Here is an 18,921-nt window from a genome sequence, read left to right on the forward strand (position 1 = left end):
GTCTGCACTACATGTCCAGCATGCTGCACAGCAGGCACGCATTAGTGAAGCATTGCATGACTCACACATGAGAACTATGTACACATAGCATGAATTGGCAGTTAAGCACAACACATCGCACAAGCAAACCACACATGGCCTGGACAAACACGCAAAAATACTCACTGGACGGGGCATCAAAATCCAGCATTTCTCCCACTCCTTTGACCTATTCTGCTGGGATGAACTCTGCAGTGATCACCTCGTGCAGAGTGAGTTCTTCCTCCTCAGGTGGTGGCCCACTGCCAGTCACCCGAGTCATGGCATAATTGGGGGCATACTTTAGCTTAACACAGAGTCGAAGGTCGTCCCAACCCTTTTTCCACCTCTGAGCTGTGCGCGCCTCATGTCCGAATGAACTAACACTCTCCGCAACATGCTTCCAGTGGTCCCAACGCTGGGCAGCTGTAGTGTGACAATTTGGGCCCACTAGCATATCACAGTCGTGTTCCGACACGTAGCCCACAAGGAAGTCCAGTTCCTGCTTGCTGAAAGGCTTCTTGCTCAACGTGCCAGAGGCCGAGCCGTGTCTGGGGTCCCAGCCTCTTGTGCAGGTGCAACCTTCCTCCTCTTGGGCAGTGATCCGGACCCTGACTGGCAAATGCCGCCCTGATCAGTAGGGCCAGTGGCGCTGATGGATTGAACCAAGGGAGTGGCAGGTGGAACTAGGACGGAAGCCCTGACTTGTGTCAGTGGCTGCTGGGTGCTCTTGACTGGACCCTGCGCAGCAACAGCTGCTGTGCCAAGGTCATTGACCGAGACACTCCTGGCTGGCAGACCCACAGCCGGGGTGGTGTCGGCTGCATCTGCCCATGCAGTTGCCAACACCCGGCTGCTCGGGGCAGCAGATGATAACACTGCCCCAGGGACATGTGCCTCGGTCTGAGCATCCCTGTGTGCACTTAACATGTGCCTCCTGACCACCTGGAAATCATCCTGGGACTCTTCAGGTGCCAACGCAGCATGCACTGGCTGACCCTGAGCCTGGGTGGTGGAGGCCACAGCTGCACTACCCTTGGGCCCGTGGCAGTCGATGAAACGGACTGCCGGGTCACATGGGCACCAGTACCAGATGCAAGAGCTGCATCTCCCGGAACCACAGGGGGTGGTGGCATGACTGCACCACCACATGGCAGAACATCCTACAGAAGTGGCGCACTCCTGCCTCTTCTCCCTCAGCAGCTGCCCTGGACACCCTGGAGCCCCCCTACTCCCTGGTCACCTTGGCCACATCCCTGATCACCCCAGCCATGTGGAGGACGCCCATCTGAGGTGCCCCTCACCTTTCGTGACCTCCCAACCATGGCACAGATGTAGTAGTGCCAATGGGAGGTGTACAGGAAAATTGTCCTGGGCATTTGGGGTGAAGGGAGTGGGGTACAAGATGTTAACAGCACCCCTGTCCACCTGCAAGGCTGTATGTGACCCCGGAGAGAAAATGACGGGTCACGCAATGCACAGGCACCCCAAAACTGCAGTAAAACCATGCACGCAACCTCCAGTAACCCACATCTGTGGAATTAACTTCCCGCAGTACGCGGTGGCATCCAGGCACACAAAAAACATGTACGCGTGGGACACACAGTATACTATAACCTCGAAAACGGGTAAGCGATACACAGGGTGACCCGCAGTGGGAAAAATAGTGTGCACGACTCACTGTCTGTCTAGCCTGGTAATGAAAACACGCATAGGCAAAACCCCTGCCAAAAGAAGAGATACGTCCTTGATCTGATGTGAAGAAACAACCAGAAGTAGCAACACACACGTCAGTCTCCACGAAAAGCACGTCCAGCGAACTGCTGGCCCCGCTCACCTTTAACCCGTGCTGAGGGAAACACCCGGTTACGTCACATCACTTACCCATTTATGCCCTTTCCTTGAATTACATGCATTAACACGCGGACGTTCTGTTTTTTCATGTGCTGAATCACTATGCACCCGTGCTGAGGGAAACGCCAGCACATGTTACGTCACATACATGCTTACGCACTAAGGGCCTTTCCTCAAATTACATGCTGACCTGCTGTTTTTTTCACGTGCCAAATCACTCTGTATCAAGATGGCCATGTGACAACACACAAAAGACCATGCTCCTGCCCAGATGGCCATTTTCTTGCCCCCCAGACCCCTGAGCCGACTCCCACCAGCCATCTGCTGCTGCCTGCTTGCCTGCTTGCCAGGTTCCCAGCTATTTGGTGATTGCACAACAGCCATCTGCAGGGGTCCGGTTGCTGTGACCACCCCTGCTGGAACAGAAGACTCGCAACTGCAGTTCCATCGCTTCACAGCCCAGCACCAGGACCCATTTGCCCACCCGCACCTGCCTCGGGGGTTGCCATGTTGGAGTAAACACCATCTGAGACCACTGACAACCCCCAGCTAGAGAACAGAGGGCTGCTAGCTTCACAGCAGGAGATGTTGGCATCCTGGTGAAGCAAGTCCTGGTGCATTATGATGCCCTCTTCAGAATAACACGCAGCAACAAGGATGGACGGAGGAGGATCTGGATGGACATCATGGTTGCCATAAACGCGGAAAGGGATGGCAACCTGCGACCTACCACACGTTCATAAGCTCTGGGAGGACTTCAGGTCCAGGACCCTCAGGAAGGCCCGGCGCCTATTGGACGCAGAGGATGCAGTGGGGTGCCGGGTCCGCCTTACCAACGACCAGATCAGGGTCCTGGAACGCATACGCCAAGCGATTCACCTCCAAGTCCTCGAGAGGCAGACCCATCTGGAGTCGAGCAGTCAGAGTTCATGCGTACTGATTGGACGCAGTGCATGTTGAGGTGTGCCAGGAGTGTGCAGCTTGGACATGTGTGTGGAAAGGCCATGTATGGATGTGTATGTGCAGGGACATGACCCTGCTGCATGTGAGTCCACTCATGTTTGATGCACATCAATGGTTTATGTGTTCCAAAGCATGATGAACAAATGCATGTGGAGACGCACACATGTTAGCATTTCTGTGTATGTACTATGGCATGCTTGGGGTGTGACACATGGATGCCCATTCCACCTTCATGTACGTGCACAGTGTACATGTGTGTATGTGTGTGCGTTTGACCTGTGTGCGACTGTGATACGCCATGGATGCATGTGACACAGACATGTAGGAAGCCGATTGGCAGATGTGACATAGTTGCCAATGATTGCACTGTGACAGGTGGTGGAGATGTACAGATGCATGTCTGTCTGGTGCCATGTGTACATGTGTTCAGCACTCCCCATGTTGCTTGTGACGTCAGGCTAACCTTTGGATGTTCATGCTGTTGTGTGTGTATGGATGCTGCTGCCTGCTGCACCATTCCTGTTAATTTGTGCATGTGTGTGGGTTCAAATGATATGTATGTTGGGGAGTGCAATGCCATCTGTGAAGTTTGACACTGCCACTCATGTGCAACTTGCATGTGTGTATCAGACCATTGTACAGTGCCCTGATGCCTGTGTTCTGTCTCTCCCTTTCTGCAGTGTCGACTGATGAAGAGGGCGGAGACGGTGCTGTGGAGCACAGCGGCAGGGATCCCACCGCCAGCCGGAGACGCAAGGCCCAGCTCCCCTCCCAGGTAGTCATCTCTTCGGGGAGTGAGGAGTCTGGTGCCGCGTCCATGGCTGCAGCTGCCGAGGGAAAGTCCAAGAGGCAGAGTTTGGAGGTGGGCTCCTCTGCAGCAGTAGGGTCAGTTGAGCCCCCATAGGGGCCTATAGAGGAAGATGGCATGGAGTCATCCAGGTTGGTGGGGGGTTTCGAGTGAGGAGGAGGCCATGCACGGAGCCTGGAGCGGGATTCCACTGGTGCTAGTGGTGCAGTCCAGGGGCAGGGACACGAGGCAGCACAGGCCGCCATGGAGGTGCATGTGTGTAATCCTGTCCCCGATCCTGTGACTGCATAATCCGGCACCAGCAGGGATGCCTACATCCAGACTTGTTTTTAGGGAGGGGATGTGCATACAACAATTGGCTTTCCTCTCCCTGTGGACATTGCAATCTGTGACTGTATTGTGCCTGTCCTAGCTGGGAAGGCATTGCGCCAATGTGGTATTCGGGATGACATGCAGGGAGGGTTCTCTTCTGGACATTGCATGTCATTTCGAATACCTCTTTGGCCGCATCGACCTACTAGGACATGTCGTCGGCACTGGGTTCATCTGTGTGCTGTAACTTCTTGCGACCTCCTCCTCAACTGAGCCCCCTATGCGCCAGTCGTCCTTTGTGCCATCTTCCGGCCCAAGTATCACCTGGGCACCGTGTGGAGCTGCCCCTGAGCCAGCGGCCAGGCTGGCAGAGGACACATCCCTGCCACAGTCGGGAGTCAGAGGACCAGCAGGGGTGGCCACCACACCAACTGGACCCCATCAAGAGGAGGACGTGCAGACATCAACATGCAGGGCACATGCACTTCAACAGCAGGCTCAGGGTGGGCAGGAGGAACTTCTTCATAACTTGGGGCCATCAACATCACAGGGGTAGGCATCGGCCGTCGGGCAGGAGGAACCAGGATTGGGAGTGTCTTCGTTGGGCAGTGGTTGGGCCAGAAAATAGATGCGGAGCGGGGCGGGTGGAGATGGCATGGCTCACAATGGTCAGGGCGGAGAACTCCATGCGCCGGGCTTCGAGTCGGTCTGCGTGCCTGGAGGCAACTTGCAGGGAGTTGGAGGAAGCCATGGCTACATCCCTGCGAGACCTCGAGGCCAGGGAAGAGGCCCACCTCTGGGACATTGAAGTGGAGTTCGATGATGCCCTGGCCTGGGACATCAATGAGTGAGCCGTCGGGCTAGCCCGCTGCCTTTGTAAATAGTTATGTAGGTGTAGGTTTCCTTTTTTTTTCTTTGAGGTGCATGGACTATGCCCCGTCTTTTTGTATATAGTTATTTATGAGGTAGGATTTTAGTTAAGTTTCCTTTGGATTGTTGGGCTCATGGACCCTTGGATATTCTTTTGTATATAGTTATGGACCTGGATTAACGCTTTTTTTTCCCATGGTGGAATACTTTGCTTTTTTTTTTAACTTTGGATTTTGTTTAATGGACGGACCCATTGGAGCCCTTTTACTTTGAATTTTATTTGTTACAGCATTCATTTTTTTTAATCATTTTGGGACTTCCGGACTTGGATTTTTTTTTTTCTTATTGTGTGCTTTTGTTTTATTCATTAGGTTTACAATTTAATATTTTTTTCTCTACTTTACTTGTGTGGTCTTCTCTCATTTGTTTTGTGCATGTCACAATGTGGGTTTTGTCGGTCATGTGTCACCATTGTGTGGGTCATTGTGTGGGTCTGAGGGACATGTATTCATGGGCATGCTGGTTATTTGTTTTTTATCATGACATGGGGAATTCAATGTGGAGTGGATGGAATACTTGGTTGGGTGTTTGGACTGGGGTGGCGTGGGGTGGGATTTGGGTGGCCATAAGGGACATGGCTCTGTATTGTGTAGACGTGTTGGGTGGGGGGACATGAGTCAGAGTCTGCTGGCAGGTTGCCGTTATTAAGATGGATTTCTGAACTCTGACCTGGAGGGGCAGAGGTTCAGAAGGCCAACCTAGTTTCTTGGAACAGGGTAACCTGTGGACAAGCCAGACCAATCAGGGTAGCTATGGCAGGTGGTCAAGACTAAGGGCCTCATTACAAGTTTGGCGGTAAGCCTTAAATCCGGCGGTAGCGCTGTTATCACAGGATTTAATAAGCTCTGAGCTGGGGGGAAATCCGCCGAAAATTTGTGCTCATAGCGCCGGCGGGAAATCCGCCAGTGGTATGAGCGCGAAATGTCCCCATTGAGCCCAATGGGGAATGGGGCATTCCCGAATGGGCTCAATGGGGAATGGGGATTTCCAAATCTGCCAAACCCGTGATCCGGTGCTAATAGCGCCGGTGGGTTTGGCGGTAGGGCATATAGCGGCAGCGCTATTAGCGCCAGCCTTACTGCCCAACTCGTGATGAGGCCCTAAATCTCAAGAGGGGTGAGGGTGACTGAAAGACCTCAATGAACACACAAAGCAAGGACACTTACAAACAGGTGTTATATTAAAAATATAGACACATTTATTACAAGGCCTTTGTAATATAGACCATAGCGAAGAATCATAATAATACTGAAGTAAACCAACACATCACAATCAACACTATATATGTACAAGACTAGGGTGGTCTAATGGATTAAGAAGCATGAAATATGTAGACCACCTAGATGGGGAGGAAAACAGGCAGTGAAAGTAATCTTTAGACCCAGTTCCACATCAAGAATACACCTAACTAAGAGGCTGTCCAAGCCCTACGAAGAGAGGAGCCTTATGCTCAATAGTACATGCACACGCTTCTGCCACGGGACAAAATAGAGTCTCTTCAAGGGTCACTAGCAGCTCAGGAAGGCGGATAAGGTCGATGAAGAACAAGTCCCCACTATTCAAGCAGGACCTCCACTTGTGGGCAGAAGCAGGTTGAGAGTGCGGGTTAGAGTCGCTATTTTGCAACAGTGGTAGAAAAGAAATGGGCTCCTGTGCTTGGGACCACTGGTTGGGGTATGGACTAGTCACCGGTCCCCAACGCAGGCAGACCCAGACTTCGCCAGTTCAGTCCACTTCGCTGGCAGGTTCGGATGCAACAACCAGGACGTCTCGACACGTGTAGTTTCCGCGGTAGCTGGCTTCAGGGTCAAGAGAGTCACACATGCAGCGAACTTGCATAGGTCGGTGCCACAGCAGGGCAACACGGTAAATGTGTTTACTCCGGTCCAGGCACACTCGTCTCACTTCAGACCTGGGAATGCCAAGTGTATGAAATTCAGTGTGAGGGTGCTGTGGAAACAGAGCAAGAAGTATACCAAGTTTCGAGGGCTTCCTCAAAACCATGGCGATGACAGAGCAAACATCCTGCGTAAGCTGGTCAGCCCACTGGTTGGCCCAGGGACACTTCGGAAGAGGCTTACTTGCAGGGTTTGATGAAGGTGCCGAGAATAGTTGGTCCCACTATTCCAATGGGTCGAGTTGCCTTCACAGACCTTCTAGGACGATTAGATGCAGAGGGGTCTCGCAGGACGACAGCAGGCTCAGGGTGCCATACCAGCGGGTCACCAGCAGTTCCTTGACTTGGCTTCTTGTTGCAGGATACTTGGCTCCTTATCCTTTGTTCGTGTGAACTCCGGAGATCAACATGGTAGTGGTGTTTTCAGCCTCCTCTTATCCAAAGTTACCTTCGCGCCAAAACGGAGAGAACCCAATGGAAGATCTTCTCACAAACACTCACTCCATGCGTGGAGCAATCACGGACCACGGTGGTCCCAGGCATTCAGGACACTCCAGACTCTCTGGCACCGAGGATGTGTATTGGGAACAGACATCCCAGCCCACATCCTGGAGGCACACACACAAGGCATGCAGAAGCCCGCGAAAGCTTTGAGTTTCACAGGAAAGTGCATGACCAAATAAGGACTGACCCGGGTCGGTTCAACCTGGGGAAGGTGAAGGGGCAATATGGCCAAAGGACAGGACAAAGAACCTCATGGCATGACCATTTTGGAGCCAGGCCACCTATTCGTGCCAAATGCGGTAAGAGTGGATAACATGGAAAAAAAGGGTTCAAAACATAAGATAAGCAATAGCTGCCACCAGTCCTGTCCGTGACACACCTGCACAGTTCATAATAAGTCCAGCGAGAGTTTCTAGGGCCTTTGGAATGACTAGAGACCCAAGGTTACAGTAAAGTAAGTTACATTGCACTCTGTTTACATGTTGCACAAAAGCTGCAACATGAGGAAAGGACTAAGGGAAACAAAGTTTCCCAGTACTGACTGTCTTAAGGGCATGCCAGTTTCCCCATAAGAAGTGAGCAAAAGCCCAGAGGAGTGCGGCTGAGGGCTGCACTTTTCTGGCAAAGGTTAGATCAGGGTGTAAAACAGCAGCAAAAAGTTTGGGGGTTGACACAAGGAGGGAAAATTACATTCAAATATGACATCTTTCCTAACAGCCGTCAATGGGAGTGGGGTGGGGGACATGAGTCGGGGCCTGCTGGCAGGTGCCCGGGGTGGGGGGCATGAGTCGGGGCCTGCTGGAAGGTTGCGGTCAATGGGGGTGGGTTGGGGGACATGAGTTGGGGCCTGCTGGCAGGTTGCTGTCAATGGGGGTGGGGGACATGAGTAGGGGCCTGCTGGCAGGTTACCGTCAATGGGGGTGGGGTGAGGGACATGAGTCAGGGTATGCTGGCAGGTTGCTGTCTGCGGGGCATGCCAAGGGGTGATGGGCTGCCTGCAGGCCATGGGGAGGGCCACACCTGTGAGGGCCCACACTGCCAAATCGCGTGTAAAACTCCTGCGCACCCCTCGGAATACGCATTCCCCGCTTGCATCAGCAAAATCGTGTGGAAAACTCCCCCCGCACCCATCGGATTACACGTACCCTGCTCTCGCCAGCGACATTGCATGGAAAACTCCCAGCGCACCCCTCGGAATACGTGTACCCCGCTCGCGCCAGCAAAATCACGTGGAAAACTCCCTGCGCTTCCTCAGAATGTGCGTACCCCGCTCATGCAAGGCTAATTGCGTGTAAAACTCCCCATGCACCCCCAGAATACACACAAGCAGCCCATTCACCCTCCCCATGCCCGCAGGCAGCCCATCACCCCTGGACATGCTCCGCAGGCAGACCATCCACCCTCCCCATGGCCCGCAGGCAGCCCATCACCCCTGGGCATGCCCCGCAGGCAGCCCATCCACAGTCCCCATGGCCCGCAGGCAGCCAACCACCCCTGGGCATGCCCCACAGGCAGCCTATCACCCCTGGGCTTGCCCCACAGGCAGCCCATCACCCCTGGGCATGCCCCGCAGGCAGCTCATCCACCCTCCCCATGGCCCGCAGGCAGCCCATCACCCCTGGTCATGCCCAGCGGGCAGACCCTCACTCCTGGACATGCCCCACAGGTGGCCCATCACCCCTGGGCATGCCCCGCAGGCAGCCAATCCACCCTCCCCATGCCCGCAGGCAGCCCATCACCCCAGTGCATGCCCCACAGGCAGCCCATCCACCCTCCCCATGGCCCACAGGTAGCTCATCACCCCTGGGCATGGCGCGCAGGCCGCCCATCACCCCTGGGCATGCCTGCAGGTGGCCCATCACCCCTGGGCATGCCCCGCAGGCAGCCCATCACCCCAGTCCATGCCCCACAGGCAGCCCACACCACAGGAGGAACCTTTTCCAAGTGATTTCTCTGGTGCAAGCAGGGTACGCGTATTCTGAGGAGCGCGCAGGGAGTTTTTTGTGCAATTTCACTGGCGCTAGCAGGGTATGCGTATTCCGAGGGGTGCGCGGGGTGTTTTCCAAGCGATTTTGATGGCGCGAGCAGGGTACACGTATTCCGAGGGGAGCATGGGGAGTTTTCAATGCAATGCCGCTGGTGCGAGCAGGGTACGCGTATTCCAAGGGGTGCGTGGGGAGTTTCCCACGCGATTTTGCTAGCGTGAGTGGGGTGCGTGTATTCCAAAGGGTACGTGGGGAGTTTTCCACATGATTTTGCTGGTCCCAGCAGGGTACGTGTAAGGGCTGTATGGCGTTTTTAATGCATTTCCGTGGTTGGGTGACTGTATGCTGGTCCACTAGTGTTAGGGAGAATTCTCTGTTTAGGCTGAATTTCCTAACCTAGTGAGTCCCCCAGCAGCTTTGCTGGATTTTTAGGGTTTATTTTTTTTCTCCTGCCAAGACTGAGACTCTTTTACCCTCGCTCTTGAACATGATTTGAGTGTGTTCCTTTGACTCTAGATGTGTTTAATGGGCTATGGGGTCTTTTACTCCATAGGGCTTCATGTGTTTTTGTGATGTGTGTTACACTGCACCCTCAGTGCAGTAACACAGGGGTGTCATAGTGACCCCCCATTATAGACTCCATACCCTGGGACTGACTACTATCTCCCAGGGCATGTAAAGTCACCATTGACTTTACTAGTCTTGAATTCTGAACAGAACCAGTACAAACCATCATATTGTGGACGTACTGGCCGGGGCAATTCGATTACCCTGGGGTCTCTTAGTCGTGGGGGCACGTCTCCGTCCCCCCTGATTGAGTTTTGGCTGGTGGCAGTGGATACTACTTTTTATATTCAACCGCGAATATTTCTCTATGGGATTTTCCCATTGTTCGAGGCTACTATCTTTATTTATTTAATTACGATAACCTCGAACATACCGCTGGTTTATTTATTTATTATTAATTCTCCGGTTGGTATTTTTTGCCAAAACTCGGTTCTAAAATGGCTTTTGTGTTCTCTTCTGTGACTCCAACCCAAGTCGAGCCCTTTGTTCCACTTTTTGGCGGGCTTCTCCACAGAAGCCCTCCAAAGTGGTGCCACTCTGTCTTGGGTACTTAGGAGGGGTGGAGGGAGATTTAGGCACGCTGGACTGAGTTGCCTAGGCAACTCAAGTCGCACTCCGTCCTGATTGGCCCAAGTGGTGAGCCGGCCGGCTCTCCACTTAGCATGTTTGAGTGACAGCTAGGCTGAGTGAATGGGGGTTTTCTGCATAAAAGGAGGGCTTTGGGGACTGGAACTTCAGAAGTCGCCATAGGACCTAAGAATTCGACGAGGGAGAAGCTGAGCCGACCTGCCACGACGACACCACCGGTGGAGCCCTGGTGGACCGTCTCACCACTTTTCCCAACGACAGAGGAGATCTCCCGCCGGAGAGTCTTCTTCCTTTGACTGGTGGGGATAACCAGTTTCACCGTCTTTTCGCCTTCCCGATGCATCTTGTGGCCGCCTTGCCTGTGCCAAGCACCCCGGCAACCAGAATACCACGTTTTACCACGGCCGCGAAATAAAGGGTAATACCTTTAAACGGAAAACTCTGTGGCTGGTTTCTTCCCGGGCAGTGCAACGACCTTCATCTTTCCTCCAAGTCGAGATCTTCTCTTCCCCTGGACGCTGAGTCTTGCACCCGCTGCCAGGAACAACTGCCACCGCTGGAGGATCCTTACCACTTAAGGTACCGTGTTCCGCCTGGCTTCCCTTGCCACCGACTGTACGGGTTAGATTTAGCCCCCAGCTTTCGAACCAAGGTTAGCCTGGGACACCCTGGCTAAACTTCTCTGAGCCTCTCTAAACTCTTTTCGAAGTCTCTGCAAGACTTTCAAAGCCTAGTATAACGGTGTGATCTTGGGCGCATTTGTGCTGTGCTCTCTCTAAGAGTGGGCCCAGCCTATGGACTTTGGCTCACAAGTGACTTTTGCTCTTCTGCCTTGCTATAAGTGTTCCTAAATCTTAGAGTGGTGTATCTTCACATACTCTGCCTTTTTCCCTCCCTTTTTCATGAACTTATTGGAGTGCCATCTATAGTTAAGCACTCACCTCTGTCTGGAAATAAGTGGTGTTAACTAAGACTTGTCTGATAAGGAATACGGGTTGTATATATTATAATAGTAACTGTGTTTAGAGTGTTTTACAATAAGAGTGCTGGAGTGTTTCAAACAGCGTGTGTTTAAATAAATAATTATATACTTTGATACCAAAGCTCTGTTCAGGGTTGTCTTGTGCTATTGTATCTGAGTGCCTATTGTGTATACTTTGCATACTGCCTAACTCTTCTTGAGGGAAGTCTGACTGCTCAGCCACAGCTACCAGGTAAATCTGGGTGGTACAGACTGCTACCAAGTGGATTTACTGCTAACACCTGTAGTCCTAAATCTTTTGCAGTGTTCCCAAAGGGAACTGCACAGGTTTCTGCCTAACAACTAGCCTTTCCGCCATGTACGGGATTTGTGTGATGTTTTAGCTGCATAGGGCATGGTTGGGGGGCGTAACTGGCACTTCTGCAGGGTCGCTGCACCACTCTGCACCATGGCTGGTTATGGATGGTAATGGATGTTAGTATCCTTGAATACGCTGTGTGTGAGGGTCCCTCTCTGTGCCAGCCGCGTGCGCTATTTTTGCACTAAATTCTATGAATTACCCCCAGAGTATCTTGGTTTACAATTAGGATATGATATTCATGATGGTGACCACTTCAACGACATTAGAGCTCAGTTGTGGGCGGCCTGAGTCACTCATATCTTGACACGACTGACCTCCAATCGATTATTCAGGATACAATGGGAGACGATGAAGACCTTGGCCAATATATTTTACAGTCCCAAGAAATGCTGTGGGCTAAAACAGGGGACTCATGGGATTAGTAAATTCTGTTCTTTTATTTTGTGGCTAAAAGGGGACTTCCTAACGAGGTTTTAAAGGTACTAGACAAAATAGTGGGCAAAGAAGCAAACGGCTGGGCAGAGATAACATCATTGTAAACAGTCGAGAGAAAAGGAGAAGGAAATGTCCCAGCGACTTCAGTCAGAGGAAGCAAAACTAGTGCAAAAGAATTTAGCAAAATAATGAGTGGAAGGCCCAGGATTGCTGCATTACATGATCCACAGACAGAGAGAAGGACGGAATAGGCAGATGTGAGAATAGCCCCTGCATGGGCAGGAGGGTATGACTGAAATGGTGGGTTTCAACCTCAATACCAAGGATGGCCCCAGATAGGGTACCCCCATGGAAGGGGGGATGTGTGAGCCCTCAAAGATGATGGAGAGGATTTGAAGGCATGCAGAAAAATATGGGGCAAAATTGAAAATGCAGGAAAATTGGAAATTTTTTGTGAGAGTGAAGAAGTAGAATTGGTGGAGAATGTAAGCACATGCCCCCGTATGCCCCAGGAGTATCAGGCCTGTATAAAATGCCACATGCCCTCGATCCTAACAGTTTCTCAGTACGAAGCACAACATCCTCTTGCCGAAGCAGCCCAACAGCTGCAGCCTCCTGGCCACAACAGCCAGGCAGCATACACAAAACACTCCACCCCTCCACAAGGACACCCAATATCAATGTGGTCCCTAATGGCATGGACACACATTACATGGGAGCAAGCGTGCTAGGGGGCAACCCTTTTGTTTTACCAGGGACAAAAAACTATCCAGATTTGAACATCCCACAGAGAGTTCTTTCATGCCTAGTCCTGTCCGTCACGGGCAACCCCAAATAGGAACCCTTCGTGGGCGTGGAGATAGGCGACAAACCATTTATTTTTATGCTGAACAGTGGCACCACCAAATCATGCATCAAGAGCAGCACTTTCCCTTATCAGTCGAATTCATGGACACGTAGGGCTTCTCTGGGGCAGTAAAATGAGTTCCTTTTATGGAACAATTGGCTATCAAGGTGGGAGCGAGACAGTTCAAGCTCCCCTGTTGTTTTACAAAACCTCCCCTTTCAAACGATTGGGATGAATAGCTAAAAATTACCATCTGGTTTACCGAAAGAGGAATATTGTGTTCCAACCCAGCAATGTGACACTTGAGAGCCATGGTAATTATTCATGCCCTATGAAGTGAGCTGGTTTCCTGGGGAGTACTAATACACCCAGACTTATTTTTCTATGGTGTGACAGTACTTTTGCATGAAATCCCAAATATAGGGAATGGATGGTGGAGAATACCCTCTGACTTTATCTTTAGAACTTCAGTACCCGAAGATCTCATTGGAGGGAGGATCCTCATGCTAGACCAGTGGTCTTCAAACTTTTTTGGCCAGGGCCCCCCTGAGCAAAATTTGGGCAGGTCGGGACCCCCCAGAAATGCCAAATGGACAGTATATATTGCGCGCCGTCACCTGCTCCCATCAAAGTCGCTGGGCTCCCTCATCCCACTCCTACCCAGTCGCTGGTCTCTCCCCACCCCATCACACACCCAGGGCTCTCCCCACTCTGCTCCCATCACTATCCCATGGTTCCCGCCCATTGTGCTCCCACCATAGTCCCTCGGTTCCCCCATCCCGTTCCCAACACAGTCTGAGGGCCAGTGGCGGCTGGTGAATCTTTTTTAAGTGGAGGGGCATTAAGGGGAGGTTCGGGGGGGTTTCACCCTGTGAAATTTTTTTTAAATAATAGGTTAAAATGTTGCATTGTAGAGCATACTTTTAACAAAAAATGGGTAAATAGCCAAACAGTTTGCAATTGTTGCTGGGAGTCCAGGGGGCAGGCATTGATATTTTATTTCTATCGCGCTCGTACACAAGTGTTTCAGAGCGTGACAAGGCAAGGGAGGGGAACAGAGGAGAATAAAACAGCGATCTTACTAGGCCCAGTGACATTGAGAACGCGCAAGTGTGAGGGGAAAAGTGCATGGAAGGGGGGAGAAGTGGAAAGTGCGAAGCAGAGGAGAAACAGATAAATAACAATAAATAAATAATAAAGGCAACAAACAGTGGTAGTGCAGCCAGCAATTTGCAAGTGCTACGTTTAAGGCAGCAGACAGGGTAGGTCTGATAAGTGCAGGAAGAAAGATGGTTCTCCTCAAGTTTTAGAGTGGCAGGGCGCTGTTCCAGAGGGAGGCCCCAGCCGAAGACGGAGATCTACCCCCAGCTCGTTTCTTTGATAAACGACTGACCCTGAGGGAGTTGGAGGTAGAGGAGTGAAGAGCTCGAGAGGGGAGGTATTTGCGGAGGAATAGCTGAAGGTATTTTGGACCGAGGCCCCAGAAAGCCTTGTGGACAAGGCAGAGGGTTTTGAATGATAGATGTCCGGTAAAAAGATACCATCCCTGTCCCCTGGGCCCCACTGGTCCTAACACAATGAACATGATTATGTGTATATGCAAGGCGCTGCACATTCATACAGCAATCACTCTATCATTCACATGAGCATCCATCACCATACACTCACTCATAACGCATCCATACACATGTTTAAATAAAAACAATGAACATAAACGTACCTTCTGCATTGGCCTGTGTGTGGGTGCTGCTCCAGCTGCTCTGTCCGTATGTGCGAGGAGGCGCAGGAGCTCCCCCTCGGAAATACAGACATGCAGTGCCCCAGCCAGCATTTCCAATGAGCTATGCAATGCTGGCGAAGCAAAACGCCCCAGCACTTGCATGGCTCAGTGAGCATGTGCGGCTGGGGAACTAAACTGAACTGTCAAAGGGAAACAGTGTTTCCCTTTGACAGTTCAGCCAGCCCAGGAGCACTCCATTAGCTGGATAAAGCAGCTGAGGGAGTGCTCACTGTTTCACTGGGCTGGCTCCTTAGCTCCTCCATAATGGGTGAGGGGCCACTATGCAGTTAGTAATGTTGACCATTGTTGCTGAATATATCACAATTTACTTACATTTTAACACAAAGCACCCCTTTGGGTACTATTGAAACAGTGGGCTTCATAACTACTCTGGCGGTAGCTGTGCCGGTAAAACCGGCACGGCTGCCACTGGAGTTGCATCCGGGTCTGGCACCCGCGAATGGGCAATTACTAGGTCATGCCGAGTTAGGCGGACATGATAATTGCCCTTTCGAAGGTGCCGGTAGATCCCCATCCCCATTTGAGCCCCATATGGCTCAAATGGGAAGGGGGAGCTCGGATGCACCGGCACCATTAATAACGGTGCTGGTGCATCCGACGAGCTGAGGTCAGACCTGGCGGGGGCTGTCAAGCACCCACGAGCACAACTCTTACTATGGCGGAACGGTAGCAACGGTGCCGGTAGCTTACCAGCACCGTTGTTACTGGTCCGCCATAGTAGTAATGAGGCCCAGTCTGTGACTAAAGGAATGAATATCCATTTACAACTGTGGGCCACTTTTTCATTGTTGCCTGAGACAGTTTCATGCTTCAGCCCGCCCATGTGGGCCACCCCTGCCCATTTCTTCCAATCTAAAAAAAAAAAAAAAAAAAAAAAAAAAAAAAAAAATCTTTTTTCATGCTGAGCTCTCAGGGCCCCCCTGGGATGCACCCGCGGACCCCTAGGGGGTCGCGACCCACAGTTTGAATACCACTGTGCTAGACATTGAAGGAGTGTTGGTGTCAAAGACTAACATTGTTCTGCTAGCTGTCAAAGACTAAAATTGTTCTGCTAGCACTGGACCCAGATGGAACACAGTGGCGTACAGTGTTGTGAATTGACTGATGCTGAGCTTTTTCAAGACAGGGACGACAAGGGGGAGATAGTTTTTGCAGTATGTCTTCCATGTGAAATTATGGTCCAATATTGGCAGGTGCCATGTTCCATGTTCATGGCAGGAAGTGTTCCCTCATTTGTTCAAGAAGAAATGGTCCAGGTACCTGATGTTTTGTAGACAGCTAATCCCCATGATGTAGGCCTTCTGGGAAGTGTTGCCCCAATATGTATAACCTTCAAACCCTCCGGTTAAGCAATATCCACTGTCAAAGGAGGTGAAGGAAGGGATAAACAACACCATCACTCTTACACCAAGGGATTATAGTACCCACTAATTCACCCTGTAATGCGGCCATATAACTTATTAAAATATCAAAAGGGTCCAGTTGGAGAAGGATTCAGGATTTGCACACTCTGAATGACATAGTACAGGCATAGTTTCCAGTTTTTCCAAACCCCGCTACAAAATTGTGTAACATTCCCACAACAGATACCCACTTCACTGTCATTGATCTAAAAAATGCATTTTTCTAGGTGCCCTTGCACCCAGATTCTCAGTAGCATACCACATTTCCCCATGGCGGGAAGAGATTCCAACATAAATGGCTGCACTAGGGGTATTTTGAGTTGCATAGCATTTTCAATGTGGTGCTGCACGCATGTTTAGCCAACATGTAGTTTCTCAGTGCCAATATCTAGTCTGTGGATGATTTGCTAGTGTGCTATATGAGTGAGCAACATTGCATAGCAGCTTCTATCACCCTTTTACAACTACTGGCTGATAAGGGTTATAAAGTAGACAGAGCAAAATTGCAGTATTGCCAACAAGAGGTATCGTACCTAGGTCAGCTCATTTCGGTCCAAGGGAAACAAGTAACACCTGACTGTGCTGCTGCCGTGTGCAACATTTTTCAACTATTACATGGCCTGGAATTTTGACTACACCACATATACACAACCATTGCTGCATGACAGAAGAGATGCTGATGAGTTTCAATGAGCTGAAGGAAGTGATCACCAAAGCACCAGTCTTAGCAACCCCTGATACATCTCATTCACACAGGAGAAAATCCCAGCAGCACTCAAGAAGTGACACATGCTTCTTTTGATGAGACCCCTTCCGACCTCTGGCTGGTGACAGGAATCATTGGAATAGTTCCATACTATTCTTGGTGGTATACATGAGAAAAGCACCTTGGCAGTGGGAAAAATATGCTGCACTGCTTTCATCATCTTCTTCAGTTGACGTTACATACAGGAACAAGGCATTGAACCCAAAAAGAAGGTTCCAAAGTGCACAACCACAACATGTAAAGTTGCAGAAGTGGCCATGCATTGACATTCGGCAAGCACTCCACCGAAACAGCACGCTTCGACACTGCACCACAAAGTCTCCACTCCCTCCAAATGTAAATTCGCACAAAAGCCTATTTGGAGGGCATACAGGAACAGATCTTCCACAAAGGCATCACCCACGACGAAAACTGTGCATCTTGCCATGTTTGCCAGCCGCACTACACAAAGTAATGAAGTCCCATTTTCATTGACCAGCAAGGTGAGTAGCGCAGAATGTGGTACATGCTCTTCCCCAAGTATCGTGAGGGACGTGCCCCAGTAAAGATGGAGGAGTCCTTCTTCCTATTGCTACCCTTTCCTGTGAGGCACACCCTGAACACATGATTGGACATTCCCCACAGTCACATTTCCATTGCCCAGCATGGTGAGAAGCACAGAATGTGGCACATGCCCTTCCTCAAGTACCGCGAGGGCCGTGCCCGAGTGAAGCAGGAGGAGTTCTTCTCCCTATTGGTGCCCTTGCCTGTGATGCACACCCTGAGCAGATGATTGGACAATGCCCACAGTCCCATTTCCATTGAACAGCATGGTGAGAAGTGCAAAATGTGGCACGTACGCTTCGCCAAGTACCGTGAGGGTTGCGCCCCAGCAAAGCAGGAGCCTGTCCACTATTTCTTGTCCATCACTACCACATTGGGGACTGTTAAATAGTCACACATGCATCCACCAATGGCATTCAAGACGTTAGCATCGTACACTGTCACTTCTGTACAAACTTCATATGTATCGTTGCACATTAAGCCTCCAAGTGGCGTGTCATTGTAAAGCCTGTTCAGTAGAAAGTTCAGTAAAATAATGCAAAATGTGTGCATCAACATTCATCCACGGGAGTATCCATCACAACAAACTGGAGGTATGAATATTATTTCTGCTAAATGTGTACAACACTGTTATAAGTACTTGTGCGCATGGGTTGTGCCACTGAGCGTCCATTACGCTCGTAAAGATGTTACAGTTTTTTTCTCCCATCCACTACCATGAAGTGACATGTCAATTGCATATGCTTGCAACATTTCCATTTAACCATATTACCCTTTGTTATATCACAACAGGAACACCCATTGTCATATTGAAACAGGAACTCTCTTCTTTCCATCCGATAATAGTACACATTTTTTCCCCACTAACGCATGTCTTACAGAAATTGTAAAAATGTGGCTCCAAAACCAGCACTGAATGTATATTAGCAACATAAAGCAAGGTCCGAAAACCTTACTGTCTCCACAGCTGTGGTTGTCTGCAGGCTGCACTATTGCAACAGCCTTGGTCGGAATGTGCCTCCTTCTATTCTACACCCGAGGACTGTGCACCTTATCCTTGGCCTCAAGCTCAGGGATGGTAACTCTCCAGGACTGACATGTCTGCACTGGCTCCCAGTACCTGCGATCAATAAGGTGAAAACCGTTTTCATTATGCACAAGGCCTTCTGGGCCCTGAAGCTTCAATACCTGCAACTGCCACTTCGTAAATATGTCCGTGCTCAAGCTCTTACCTTATCCGCTTCCGCAAGCAACCACTTGGTGGTATATCTCTTTCTTTGCCTGGGACCTTCCTCTGCAATAGCCTCCCTGCCTCCCTGAAACTTGAGAAGAACCATCGCCGGTTCCGGAAGCAACT

Source organism: Ambystoma mexicanum, chromosome 8, assembly GCF_040938575.1.
Source record: "Ambystoma mexicanum isolate Mex_15411 chromosome 8, UKY_AmexF1_1, whole genome shotgun sequence".
NCBI classification, from domain to species: domain Eukaryota; kingdom Metazoa; phylum Chordata; class Amphibia; order Caudata; family Ambystomatidae; genus Ambystoma; species Ambystoma mexicanum.